Here is a 15,333-nt window from a genome sequence, read left to right as displayed (position 1 = left end):
TTGAAATCTAATTGGAGGAATTAAAACTGTCAGCGAAGAAGAGGAAGCAAGAAAGAAGGAGAAAAAGAGGAAGTCTTTGGACCAAGAGGTCACTAGCCAAAGGAGGAATACTTATACTATCTACCTAAACCTTTAGTCAATAGGAATTTTATTTTCGGTTTGATCCTAGGAAGGAGGCATGCTAGAATTAGTAATCAGATTTTGCATTATTACTAAAAATTAAGGGAAGTGTTGTTCGCACTCCCTCTTTATCATTCTGCACTCCACTTCCGTTTTTATTCATCAAATTTCCAGTAAAGGCCTTCAATATACACTATACTTTTGTTGGGTTTGTAAGCTAAGGGTATATAATTTGTCCATTTATTATATGAGCCAAGGGTAAAGTGGTCTTTTCACTATATAAATCAAAATGTGGAGTGCAATAGGATTAAGAGGGAGTGTGATAACACTCTACAAAATTAATTGTGCTTTGTTTTTTAAATTGATTAAAGTGTGTATTTAGAATAGTAGATATACATTGATGTTGTATGGTGGTGACTACTGAATGTCATTAACATGTTCCATGGATTTATAGATCTGATGACATGGCAAATGGGCTCCTAGATATCCACATACATTCTTATTACGCATCATATGTGTTATGGTTTGGCTGATTAAAAATTTGAAGTATACTAGTTGCTGAAGGTTCTATTAGGTATGGCCTGGTCTCCTACGTTTATGATCACCATTTTCTGCATCTATTGGAGATGAAGGACCATACATGGAAAAATATTGGTTGATTTTTCCTTTAGCAGTATTCAGGACAGTTTGATGGAGATAATTAAATCCATGATAAACAGTTTGAAGCCATAGAGATAGTAGGATTGAACTTTGGTTACATTGCCTTATCATTCAATTTTTCTTAAATCGTTTGATATGAGGGAATGCTGAATAAGGGTGTCTTACTTAAATTTATTTACAAATAAAAGTGCCTTGCTTAAATTTACTTATCCAATCTCATAAAATTTGTTGTGTGGTGATTGTGCCAATCGCCAATCAATTAACCACTTGGTACTTGGCCTGGATAAATGAATTGTTTTGCCTTAATAAGCTCTAGTCAATGGAATTATTCGATCATTTGCCTTTTTGCACTACTCAACTGTTTTGCATTAGTAACCTCTGATCAAACGGTTTGTACAGAAAATGAAAATTACTTATGCTGGAGTTGAACTTATTGACTCAAACTCTGGAGATCTTCGTTGGTGCTTGGATTTTAGAGACATGGATTCCCCTGCAATTATATTTCTCTCTGATGCTTATGGGAAAAAAAATGTTGAGCATGGGGGTTTTGCTCTGTGCCCTTTATATGGAAGAAATCTAAATCTTTCCAAGCCGCTTCAGGGACTTCAAACAGTGCTATTATATCAAATTTGGTATGTTGGTTCTCTCTGATTTTTGTGAGTTCATAATTCAAAATTTTCCCTTTTTGAAATATATGAAAATCGTGTTTTTCCATCTAGTAATAACCTGCAAACACCCCCCATCCCTCAAAGTGCATGCACCCTGCAGGACTATCCATGTTGTATGAATTTGCCTTGTTGCATCATGTTGCTGGACTATGAACTACTTTGCATCAATTTGATACTACTAAACACTTTTTGTACAGACAAAAACTGCGAAGTCCATGGTTGGGTTGTCACTATCTGTAGACATTTCTCAATCACTCACTGTTGCCGAGTATATAAAGAGAAGAGGTGGCTCCATACTAATTCTTTATGCACATTTGATTCATTCTTCCTTTTTCTGCATCTTTCCTTCCTTGTAATTATACTATTTCATAATTTCTTGAAATTTTTGGACACTTGTACTGTACATTGAAGCCAAGGAGGCCATTCGAGCAAAAGAAACTCCTTGTAGGGCTTGGTCTGTGACAAGGTTGCGCTCTGCTGCCCATGGAACATTAAATATTCTGGGATTGAGTTTGGAAGTTGGGCCTAAAGGAGGACTTGGGGAGCAAGGTGATGCTATATATCGTCAACTCATTCTTACAAGGGTTTCACTTGTTGAAAGGCGACTAGACAACTATGAAGTAAGCAAATGATGTTATATGTTGTAGGCTTCAGAAAGATGCCCAATATTAGAGCATGCCTCACTTGCATGCTTGTTAAATATGTTTTCCTTATGCATTGCTTTGCATAAATGGAATGAGATTAATCACTAATCCTGATTGTTCATTATTACTTGTTAAGGAGAGTGCAAGGTCTAGTGTAGGGGTGTGCATAATACCGCCGAAACCGCCGAAACCGCTAAAACAGCACCGAGTCGCACCGCCAAGGCAAATTCGTTATTATTTGCCAATCGAACCGCCGGTTTTTGGTAAGAAAAATGGCAAATTCTAGTGACACTTTTATCAATCCGCCGGTTTCTATTTTTCTTCCAAACCGCACCGACCCGCACCGCTATTAAATCATGTTTTATAATATTCTAAAAATTCTTTTTTACTTAAGTTTGCTTGTTATTCTATACCTTAGAATATAGTATTACATTATTGCTCGAAGGGAATTCAAGATGTCAGTAATCCAAAATAAAGTTGGATTCCAATTCACTTTTCAATCTTTTTTTTTTTTTGGCCATGTTGCAAACTTGCATCAGCTCACTTTCAATCTAAATACTTTTCAACAGTAAACATTTTCAATATATTGTAAACCCTGAATAATATTAATTTTATGTATTGTATTTGATCATTGTAGCTTCCACAGATGCTTGTAATGAACTAATGGCATAGTCGTTGATATTATCATGTTGTTGCTACACTTGCTACATCAGAAGAAAGCTTCGCAAGATGCTTAACATCACGGTATCTCTCGCCTTTTTTTTACTCTTTGATTTAAGTTTTGTAATTTGAATTATATTTTTTATAAACCGCCAATCCGCCCGAACCGTCAAGGCAAATCCACCATTATTTGCCAACCGAACCGCCGGTTTTTGATAAGGAAAATGGCAAATTCTAGTGACACTTTTATCAATCCGCCACCCGCCATACGGTTTCCATTTTTCTCTCAAACCGCACCGACCCGCACCGCGCACACCCCTAGTCTAGTGTATGTGCATGGGACCTTTTTTTTTCTCTTCATCTTCTGAGGGGCAGGAGAGGGTTGCCTTTTCTTAGCTCTATGAAATCCCAGGGAAAGATTGGAGATATCTCCAATTAAACTACTATAATCTATGAAATCCAAGGGATTCTCCCTAAAGCAGTAGCGTTGCAGTCTATGAAGCATAGGTGCGGGTATAGATACGGGTACGGGTACGGGTACGATATGGGTATGCCGATATGGCAAATTCTTAAAAAAGTAAAGTACGGGTACGGCTGAGATACATTAATTTTTAAAATTTTTTTCCAATTTATAACTAAACATCCAACATACAAATCAAAGCTAAAAAGAGAACAACTTGTCTAAAAAGTTATATAATTTTTTCTTTTTCTTTTTCTTTTTTGATTATCTAAAACAGGATGCAAAAGAGAGCAAAATCATGACTCATGGGTGAAGGGTGTTGGAAATAAATTACTTGATATTTTTAAAATTGAAAAAAGAATAATAAAGGCCACGATAAATTCTAGCAGCTGCAAAAAAAAAAAAAAAAAAAAAAAAAAAAATCACCTCGCTGTATTGGTGCCGTACCCACGATGTACCCAAATGTATTTGCCGTATCCGGTACGTGTACTGCCGTACCAGTACATGTACCTGCACTCGGTAAGTACCCAATACCCGTACGGCACCATTTTTGGAGTAGCCGTGCTTCATAGATTGCAGTCCAAGGGTAGATGGACCTAACTATCATGTTAAGTTTTGAAGGTCTTTCTGTTAGGCATTGTCTTATTTCATGCTGATCGGATCTAGTGTCACTCACCACTGTGTAGTTATTATACACACGGAATTGCATACAAGCAGAAAGCATTTATAGTTATGCTAGGCTAGACCTATTGTGGTGTTAACTCTGGTCTCCACTTTAAAAATGAAATGTGCATGGTTTTCCATCGTGGCACCACTAATGAATTCTCTTCTGGAACAACCATTACAGTCCAAATTTTTCTCTATTCACTTCAAGTAATTTATTGAGATAAGAGTTCCAGTAACCCCCTCCTCCGTATTCTTCTATGTATATATTTCTGTCTCTTTATGTATCACTATTTGTAGTGAATGTGGTTTTGCTAACATTGCGGCCATCTATGATTATTGTAGTCTTACAAGGAAGACGATTACGGTGTACTATAAAAGAAACTTAGATGTAATTCTTTCAGTCAGGCAGTTGTAAAGATAAAGACATGCAACATTTTCTAGTTATTTTTGTACCTTTAGACGTGAAATTTCTAATAGTATGCACTAATTGTTCTTTAATTTTTAGTACGTAAGCCAGTTCAAACTGCATTACTCTGTCCCACTTTGGATCTTCAATCGAATAATAGCTATGTTATTATCCTTGTCAACAGACTAAAACCTATGTTTGTATCACCGTTATTATCAATGTCAGTTGTGGAGGTTCTGGAGGCAATGATCTGTGAACCACATGGTGAAACTACTCAATATACTGTTTTTGTTGAACTGTTACGACAAGTAGCTGGCCTGTGGCGTCGCTTGTTTGCATTGTTTGGATATCCTGCTGAAAGTGTAAGGGAGACAGTTGCTGTTATCATGCGTACAATTGCGGAAGAAGATGCAATTGCAGCAGAGTCTATGCGTGATATGCTGCTTTGCGTGGCGGTGCCTTGTTGCGGCATTTGTTGCATGCCTTCTTTCTTCCTGCTGGCGAACGTCGTGAAGTTAGCCGACAGCTTGTTGCTTTTTGGGCAGATTCATATCAACCTGCTCTTGATTTGTTATCAGGAGTGCTGCCTCCAGGGCTTGTTGCTTATCTGCGCACACGTTCGGATGGGGTTCCACCTGAAGATGAACAAAATATGTCCAGTCAAGGATCGTCATTAAGCAGGAGACATAGACGGTTACTTCAGCAGAGGAAAGGTCGTGCAGGAAAAGGAATAACATCTCAGGGGCCTTCCATGCCTTCAGTTAATAATTTTGAAGTTGTTCCCGGATGGCAGACAAGTCCTGGTGCTTTTAAAGGGTCAGATAGTTACCAAAAATCTGAGGTTCCAGCCACGAACTCTTATGCAGTTCATACAGGTGATAACTTGCCTAGTGAATTTTCCTCTACTGGTGCTCCACAAATAGATTACTCAGCAGCTGTGGCTTCACCTGATGTTCCGTCAATGAATACAAATGAGCCTGTTGAATCAAATGCATCAGATTCGGTTGATTCTGATCCAAATGTGGTTGGCTTCCAGAACACAGGCATCCCCACTCCTGCTCAGATTGTTGTGAGCACACCTGTTGGATCTGGTAGGTTACTTTGTAACTGGCCTGACTTTTGGCGATCTTTTAGCCTTGATCACAATCGTGCGGACTTGATCTGGAATGATGGGACCAGGAAGGAGTTGAGACAGGCATTGCAGGTAGAGGTTCATAATCTAGATGTTGAAAAGGAACGTACTGAAGATATAGTTCCTGGAGGTTCAACTGTGGAGAATATGACTGGGCAAGAGTGTTCCTCAGATATCGTGGAACTACTCTGAATTTTCTGTTAGCTATCGTAGCTTATCCAAAGAAGTTTGTGTGGGTCAATATTATCTGCGTTTGCTGCTTGAGACTGACAATAGTGGCAGGGCTCAAGATTTTCCATTGCGTGACCCAGTTGCTTTCTTTAGGGCTCTGTATCATCGCTTCCTATGTGATGCTGACACAGGACTTACTGACGTTTCCAGTGGCAACATTATGTTTCTAGCAGATTATGAGGTGTCAGGTGAGTTTTATGTTGCCAAAAATACTCGAACAATTGCATCCACATTTGTTCCCGTAATAGATTTATCTTGTAACCAATTGACGAGTTTTGTGCCGACCCAAATGGGTAATTTGAGAAGCATTTCCAGACTGAACCTGTCAAATAACCTTCTTACTAGTCATAATTCCCCCAAATTTTAAAAACATGGAAGTATTTTGAGTCTTTGGACTATTCCAGTATCCTGTTGTCTAGTGTAATCCCTCCAGTATTAACTGTGGGGACATAATTTTTGATTGACAACACGTGGCCGAGGTGTCACCGAAATGCCAGCCGAGATGCCACGCGTCCTAGTCATGACGCCGAGATCATCTCAGCTAGGCCGAGGTTATCTGTGAAGATACCAGAATTCGGGATAAGCGGATAAGGGACAAAAGTCTTGGAATGAGAGAGGACTTTAGTTTGGGTAAAGATAAGACTCTTAGAGAGTTTATCTCAATCTTACTGGGAGTCCAAGATTAGCAGTAATCCTAAGTCCATTGAAGCTAGGCTTCTATTGAGACTAGGTTTGTGCTGGCTATAAAAAAGAAGCACCCTCATGGGTCTAAGGTATGCCTTTTATGCTCTGTCTAGTAAGTTAAGCACTATTGGTTATCTTTGAGAGATATTTTACTGACTTGATCGTCAGAATGCCCCCGGATGGACGAGCCACCACCGGAATCTTTTCTTTCTGTTGCAGGTTGTTTGGGCTTAACCTATTCTGCCGGTGTTCTCCAGTTGAGTACTAAGTTGGCAGTGTAGTCGGAAATTCACTCACACAATTTGGCGCCGTCTGTGGGAAAGAAAGGAGAATAGATGGCTAACGTTGGACAGAAAGAGAAGATTGGGGATAACACTCCTACTGGGAGTGGGAGACCTATTGACCTTGACGTCGAAGAAGACAATTGTAACGAAGAAACTCGTGACCAGAATCATGGAGGGAAGGACGTCGGCCAGGAAGGCGATGTATCGAAGAAGACAGACCAAAGTGGGTGCTACAATGAGAACGACCTCCAGGTATGGAAAGAAAGATGCCTGTAGAGGGACGATGAGGTAAAGACCATGGCGAACAAATTGGCGGACCTATAAACAATAGTCAATTTCATGATGCAAAATAACATCATGCAGCCAGCGTTCCCGCTGCAGGACACGTCGATTCCAGCGGCCAATGCGCAGAAGGGAGGGCAGAAAACAATCCCTGTAGCCCCCCAGCACGCTAGGAGCGAAAGACACTCTCACCGGCCTTCAAGGGAGGTCGGGTGAGGAGAGCCAAGAAGGGAAGAATCTCGAAGGACACATTGCACCAAGGAGGCAGACTCCAGAGAACATCGGTATGTTCAAAGGCAAGAGCTGTGCTTTGATGCGACCAATGGAGAAAGATAAAAAAGGGCTCACAACGAAGCTGAAAGTAGTGCACCTAAGAGACTGAAATCAGGAGATAGCCGAGCTCCTAGGCGGACCAAAGAGGACTTGAGAGATTACCTCAAGAGAAAACAAGAGCATGCCGAGGTAACTTCAACAGTTAAACCGAGAACACCATTTTCTGTAGAGTTAGATAAAGTTGAGGCCCCGAAAAGATTCAGTATGTCGAGGTTTCAGATATACAATGGTAAGTCAAACCCCAACTTTCACGTCGGATTATACCTGAACTCGATGGCATTGTACACTGAGAACGAGCCGTTACTCTGCAAAGTGTTCTCCTCATCCTTCGGGGAGATTGCATCGGATTGGTTTCACAAATTGCTGAAGGGAAGTGTGAAGACTTGGGAAAGCCTGGCCGAGATGTTCGTAGCCAGGTTCGTGACAAACAAACTGCAGCCATTAAGGGTGGACGCCCTGATGGCTTTGAGGATCAGTGAGGATGAAGGCCTTAGGGCCTACGTAAAAAGGTATTATGAGGTGTTCAACCAAATACTCGAATGCAACCAAGAGGTGGCGGTCGCGTCTTTCAAGAACGGCCTGAAAGATGATTGCGCACTACGAAAGTCATTGGCAAAAACATTGCCAAAAAGCATGGATGAGCTCATGGCCAGGATGGAGAAATACGCCAGAGCCGAGGAAGACATGCCAGGGATAAAGGCGACAAAGCAGGAGAAAGCAAACGGCTCGCCGAAACGAGGCCGAGGTAACAACGGATCCAACACACAAGAGATAGGGCTGAGAACTGCACAGGCAGTCACAACTATATTTCCAATCCCAATTCACAAAGTCCTGGATAAAATCTGAAGCCAACCCTATTTCAGAGCACCAGCTAGGGTACTAGGAGAGTTTATGAGGAGGAGCCTTGGCAAGCATTGTGCTTACCATAATGAAGATGGGCACCTGACTCAGGGTTGCAGAGCCCTGAAGTCACACTTAGAAGACCTGGTAAGGCAAGGCCATTTGAGGGACCTTGTAGATGAGGCCAGGACAAGGGAGGAGCAAGCAAGACTTCCTCAGGCACCAGCACAGCAACCGCAGGCAGGCGGACCTCGGGTAGTCAATGTAATTCATTCAAAGGTCAACGAAAATGAAATACGGGGGGAGACCCAGAAGGTAAAGCACTTGCAGCATGTGTACCAGGTCCGGCAGAAAAGACCTCGGGCTGAGGGGTGCCAAGGACCGGTGGTGTCCTTCACTGATGTCGATCTTGAGATAGTACAACATCCGCACAACGATGCCTTGGTAGTATCCCTCCAGGTTAGGGAATGCCAAGTGAAGCGCATCCTAATTGACCAAGGCAGCTCCTGTGACATCATGTATGTTAGATGTTACAAAGAGCTGGGCCTTCACCCTGACGATATGGAGCAATCTAATGGCCCAATGGTCGGGCCCAATGGTCGGGTTCAATGGAACGCCAACATGGCCGCTGGACGTAACAAGCTTGGAAGTGCAGGCTGGCACCAAGAAAATAAAGACAGAGTTCACCGTAATCGACACACCCTCCCCTTACAATATTATCTTAGGAAGGCCATGGTTGCATGCAATGGGGGCTGTTCCCTCAACATTGTATCAACTACTGTGGTTCCCAACAGAGCATGGGATAGAAGGGGTCAGAGGGGATTAGCTGCAGGCAAAGAACTGCTTCATGGCAGCAATGAAATCTACCTGCAGCATACGAGAACCAGAAAGGGCAGAGATCAAAGACGAGGACGTGGAAGTCTTAGAGGACGTCGGCAAGGAGCCATCCGAGAAGAGTGAAGAAGCCCTAAAGAAAATCCTCGTCCAGCAGAGGGATAAAGAACGCTTTTTTCTTCTCGGTTCGGGCTTAGCCGAAGAAGAGGAAAAAGAACTGGAGGCTTTCTTGAGGGCAAACATTGAAGTGTTTGCCTGGACGCCTTACGAAATGCCAGGCACTGACCCCGAGGTCACCTGCCATAAACTGAACGTAGACAGGTCGGCCAAACCTGTAATCCAACGGGCAAGAAGACTGACGTTGATACATGTTGAGGCAGTGGAAGAGGAAGTAGACAGACTTCTAGAGGCTCGAGCCATTCGAGAGGTAAATTACCCAACATGGCTATCAAATACAATGGTGGTAAAGAAAAAGAATGGTAAATGGATGGTCTGCGTGGACTTTACCAGCCTAAACAAGGCCTGTCCCAAAGACAGTTTTCCTTCACCCAAGATTGACCAACTGGTGGATACCACTTCGAGGCATGGAAGGATGAGCTTCCTGGATGCCTACAGGGGGTACCATCAGATAGCAATGGACCCACTAGATGAGGAGAAGACTGCGTTTATCATCCCAAAAGGGTCGTATTGCTACAGAGTGACGCCTTTTGGGTTGAAAAACGCAGGGGCAACTTACCAGAGATTGGTAACCAAGATGTTCAAACATCTAATTGGCAGAACAGTGGAAGTTTACATCGACGACATGGTCGTGAAGACCAAGGAACCTGAAGGTCATCTGGCCGACCTAAAAGCAGTCTTTGACATCCTTAAAAAATATTACCTCCGACTCAATGCATCGAAGTGTGCATTTGGAGTTGGATCTGGTAAGTTCTTGGGATACCTGGTGACCAGAAGGGGCATTGATGCTAGCCCAGATCAGATTAAGGCCATCCTTGAGTTGTAGAGCCCGACATCGGCAAAATAGGTGCAGATGCTGACTGGAAGGGCTGCAGCCTTAAACAGGTTCATAAGCAGGAGCTCTGACAAATGCAAACCCTTCTTCGACTTAGTAAAGAAGGCCACAGACTTCTTATGGACAGAGGAGTGCGAAGTCACCCTGGCCGACTTAAAGAAGTATTTGAACACGGCTTAAGTTCTCTCAAATCCAGAACCTAGAGATGAGCTGTTCCTATATGTAGCAGTTTTAGAGCACGCGGTAAGCGCAGTGGTAATCCGAGAAGAAAAAGGGGAGCAAAGGGCTATTTACTATGAAAGCAAAACCCTGGCTGATGCAGAAACCAGATATTTACCCCTAGAGAAGTTGGCACTGGCATTAGTAATGGCTTCAAAGAAACTGAACCATTATTTTCAAGCCCACAGAATTGTGGTGCTAACTGAACACCCTTTGAAGTCCCTGTTGCAACATGGAGATTTGACAGGAAGAATAGCCAGATGGGCAGTGGCCTTGGGCCAGTATGACCTAGAGTACAGACCCAGAACGACAATCAAAGGCCAAGTCTTGGCCGACTTTGTGGCCGAGTTCACTCCAGGAGCCACCATACATCAGGCTCCGTTGAACCGAGATGAACGGTGTCCAAGCGAGCAAAAAGGAGCCAAGCCAAGGGCAACAGAACAAAGAAAAGAAGAAAAACTAAGGCCCTGCAGCATTTACATCGGCGACTCCTTTCAACTGTTTGTTGATGGGAGTTCAAACCGACAAGGAGCGGGGGCAGGAGTAATACTGGTATCTCCAGATGGGCAAATACTAGAGCAATCCATTCGTTTGGGGTTCAAGGCCTCAAACAATGACGCAGAGTATGAAGCCCTAATTGCAGGACTGAAACTGGCAGTAGCAGTAGAAGTAGATGAGATGATAGTTTTTTGTGACTCTCAACTTATAGTCAACCAAGCAACGGGCGAGTTCGCAACCCGAGATGAACGTATGTCGGCATACGCAAAGGAAGTAGGCAGATTGGTGGCCTTGTTTCAAAATTGCCGACTACATCAGGTCAGCCAAGATGATAACAGTCACGCCGATGCCCTGGCCAACCTGGCTAGTGCAATACAACCTGGAAAGGCAAGGACGATAATGATCAATTACTTGTCGGGCCCGAGCATCGAATCATTGACCACGGAGCGTGAAACGATGTGTGTAGACATGGGACCAAGCTGGATGGACGCAATAATAACATTCCTGAAAGAAGAAAAACTGCCAGATGATCACAAAGAGGCACACAAGATCAGATTGAAGTCGGCAAGATTCAGTCTGACAGTAGAGGGACATCTCTACAGAAGATCTTTCACTGGACCCCTTTTAAGGTGTGTACATCCCTCACAAATTGAAAATTTTTTATATGAAATACATGAAGGAATATGTGGAAGCCACACTGGGGGCAGATCACTTGCTCATAGGGCCATTACCAAAGGATATTGGTGGCCCTACATGCAGAAAGATGCAGAAGCCTATGTCAAGAAGTGTGACAAGTGCCAAAGGTTTGCACCATTGATACACCAACCAGCAGCAGACCTAAACCCAGTATCCAGTCCCTAGCCGTTTGCCCAATGGGGCATGGATCTTGTTGGACAACTGCCCCAAGCAACTGGGCAAAGGAAGTATCTACTGGTAGCAACAGATTACTTCACCAAGTGGATAGAAGCTGAACCCCTAGCCAAGATCCGAGAAGTGGATGTAAAGAGCTTCATATGGAGGAACATCATCACCAGGTTTGGGATCCCAAGAGCAATAGTAGCAGACAATGGAACACAATTTGACGGCAAGCTAATCAAGAGCTTCTGTGCAAAGTTCAAAATCAAGAATTACTTTTCAACCTCAAGCTTTCCCCAAAGCAATGGACAAGCAGAAGTATCCAACAAAGTTTTCTTGGATGGGATAAAGAAGAGGCTGCAAGTAGCAAAGGGAAAGTGGGTGGATGAACTGCCAAGTGTACTCTAGGCATATCGGACTACGCCAAGAAGATCAACTGGGGAATCCCCATTTGCCATAGCTTATGGCACAGAAGCAGTCATTCCTCTGGAAGTCGGTATCGCAGGGATCAGAACTTAGGGAGTAGAGAATGAGACTAATGATGTATTATTAGCCCGATATCTGGATCTGCTAGAAGAAAGAAGGGAGAGAGCTGTAATTCAACTGGCAGCTTACCAGCAACAGCAGCTTGCTAGGGCTTATAATAAGAAGGTCAACCCAAGGGAGTTTCAAATCGGTGACCTCGTCTTGAGAAAAGTCGTCGACAACAAGAAGGATCCCAAAGAGGGCAAACTTGGCCCAAATTGGGAGGGACCCTATAGAATCATCTCGGTGTTGGGCAATGGGGCATATCGACTTGAAGATAACGAGGGTAAAGAGTTGCCAAGGCCCTGGAATACTTGCAACTTGAAATTTTTTTATCATTAGATTTTCTTGTTCTTTGTTATTTGCCGAAGTAATAAATAAAGTTTTAGCTTAGTTTTTCTACACTTATAATTGATAAAGATACTTGACGAGGTTTCTGGAATACAAACATAATGAGAACCCAAGTGCAACTTAAGTTCATAGTAGGGGGCAAAGAGTTGGAAAATGGTTCCTGGAAAAATAGAATATACAAGCTAAAATTAGTTTAACACTTGTTGAAATTTATGAAAAATTTACAAGTTGAAGTTAAACTAAGGTTATGTCTAACACTTGTTGAAATTTGAGAAAAATTTACAAGTTGAAGTTAGACTGAGATCATGTTTAACACTTGTTGAAATTTGTGAAAAATTTACAAATTGAAGTTAAACTAAGGTTATGTCTAACACTTGTTGAAATTTGAGAAAAATTTACAAGTTGAAGTTAGACTGAGATCATGTTTAACACTTGTTGAAATTTGTGAAAAATTTACAAGTTGAAGTTAAACTAAGGTTATGTCTAACACTTGTTGAAATTTGAGAAAAATTTACAAGTTGAAGTTAGATCGAGATCATGTTTAACATTTGTTGAAATTTGTGAAAAATTTACAAGTTGAAGTTAAACTAAGGTTATGTCTAACACTTGTTGAAATTTGAGAAAAATTTGCAAGTTGAGTTAGACCGAGATCATGTTTAACACTTGTTGAAATTTGTGAAAAATTTACAAGTTGAAGTTAAACTAAGGTTATGTCTAACACTTGTTGAAATTTGAGAAAAATTTACAAGTTGAAGTTAGACCGAGATCATGTTTAACACTTGTTGAAATTTGTGAAAAATTTACAAGTTGAAGTTAAACAAACAAGGACTAGTCAAACTCAAAAGAGTGATAATGACTTAGAAAAACCCAAACTTGAGTGATAATGACTTGAAATCCAAACTTGATAATAAGTGATAATGACATTTTCCTTTGTGATTTCCAAGGGTCAATTAGTCCCTTAAAAGTAAACACACTGAGGAATAAAGAGAAATGAAAAATAAAATTGTGCTTTAGTATAAGAACATGTATACATTTGGGGTAGTGAACCTCCAAAGAATTTAAACCGTTAAGTATAGAACGTTTTATGCTTTTTGTAGTAAATCTCCTAAAAGATTAAATCAGTAAGCATAGAACGTTGTATATTTTTGGTAATGAACCTCTTAAGCATAAAACGGTTTATGCCTTCGGTAGTGAACCTCCTAAGCATAAAACGTTTTATGCCTTTGGTAGTGAACATCTGAAGAGATTAAACTATTAAGCATGGAAGAGTTCCTTTCTTATACTTGAACCACAATCTTAATTTTTCACAACTTTTTAATCGAAATAAGCAAAGAATGGATGGAGGTTGCAGAGATGATTATGCAAAATTGATTAATTGGTTAGTACAAACAAACTTGATATTGAAAACATAAATCATTGAAATAAATTAAACAACCCCCTAAATAGCATACAATAGTGCTGAAATTAGAAATCTACCACTTTTACTATTCACCACCGGAGGTACTATTCATCGTTGGGGTTACTATTCACCGCCGGAGGTTACTATTCATCCGGTGGGATAAATTATTTAAAGTAATAAATTACAACAGTTTATATACAATATTTAAATTACAGTAGATATGTGGGTGGTGCAGCCATCCCATTAAAACGATAAAAAAAAAAAAACAATTATGAAAAGAAGTAAATGAAGTATTTAAACAAATATATCACATTTTTAAATTAAATGAAAATTTGTGAAAACTCACATTTTGGGGAAATGTTGAATTTTCTAAGTCACAAACTTTCTTTTGATTACTCTTAAGTTTGTGGAATGTGTTCTTAATTCTTAGTCCAAAATTTGGAATTACAGCTTTAGTGGTTGGTTTTTGAATGGTGTGCTGATGAAATGGAAATAAAAATATCAAAGAAAATATTTTATTTTCCCTCTCTTTTTCTCTTAAAAAAAACTAATTTTCTTTCTTTCTGATTCTTTTTCTCTCAAACTCTCTCGCACCACTGTCCATCTTTTTTTCTCTTCAGACTCTCCAAACTTGCTGACCCTTTTCTTCTGCTCTCTTGATTGCCTTATATAGGCAAAATAATATAATATAATAATATTAGTATTATATAATATATACATACATACATATAATATATATATATATATATATATATATATATGTTTGATTTGGGAGATGTCGGCAGCCGAGCTGACCGACATCAAATTATTTTTATTACATAATATATATAATATAAATATTATATAATATATCTATATAAAAATATATATATATACCAAAATACTAAACATATAATATAATAATATAACTTTTTATTATTTTATTTTATATATTAATAAAATATATAATTTATACCAATTTATATAAAAAAACACCAAAAATATGAACAAACACATAAATTAATGTAAAATTACAAAAATACTAAACTAATAAAATATTTAGTAGTTTAAAACAATTGGGCCATAGTGGTGAATGTTAGGACTAAAGTTCAAATTCCATCTCTCTTACTGAGGATTCTGTGAGAAACACATTCTAATTGTCATCATCGGGTAATCAAAAGAAAGGGTCCAAGTCTCAAGGCCGGTCAAAATAGGGTGTCTACACTCGGCAGGCCTCTTCTCGGCGGCAAATAGGGCTTTATCACTCTCAGCCAATTTGGAAATTGGCAAGGTGTCCTCAGTACCAATCTGAGTCACTGTTGCCTTTGGCTGAGCCTTCTTTATCCTTTTTTGTTTCGGCTTTGGTTGAGCTGGTGTTGGTTCAGCGTCAACAGTGGCCGGGATGTTGGCCAAAAGATCTTTGGCAACTGCTTTCTGGCGGCCCATCTCGGCAGCAAGAACAGTTCGTCACCAGCGTTGGTGTTGAGATGGTGTGATCAGATATGGAGCCGAGGTTGACGGTTACTCTGCTGGATCAGAGGTCGATCCTTGATCTAGCCAAGATGTAGAGGCAGCTTGAGGAGTTGTGGCA

The sequence above is a fragment of the Camellia sinensis genome, chromosome 1 (genome assembly GCF_055761805.1).
Source record: "Camellia sinensis isolate YWXY chromosome 1, ASM5576180v1, whole genome shotgun sequence".
Classification (NCBI taxonomy): Eukaryota; Viridiplantae; Streptophyta; class Magnoliopsida; order Ericales; family Theaceae; genus Camellia; species Camellia sinensis.
This window is presented reverse-complemented; position numbering follows the sequence as displayed.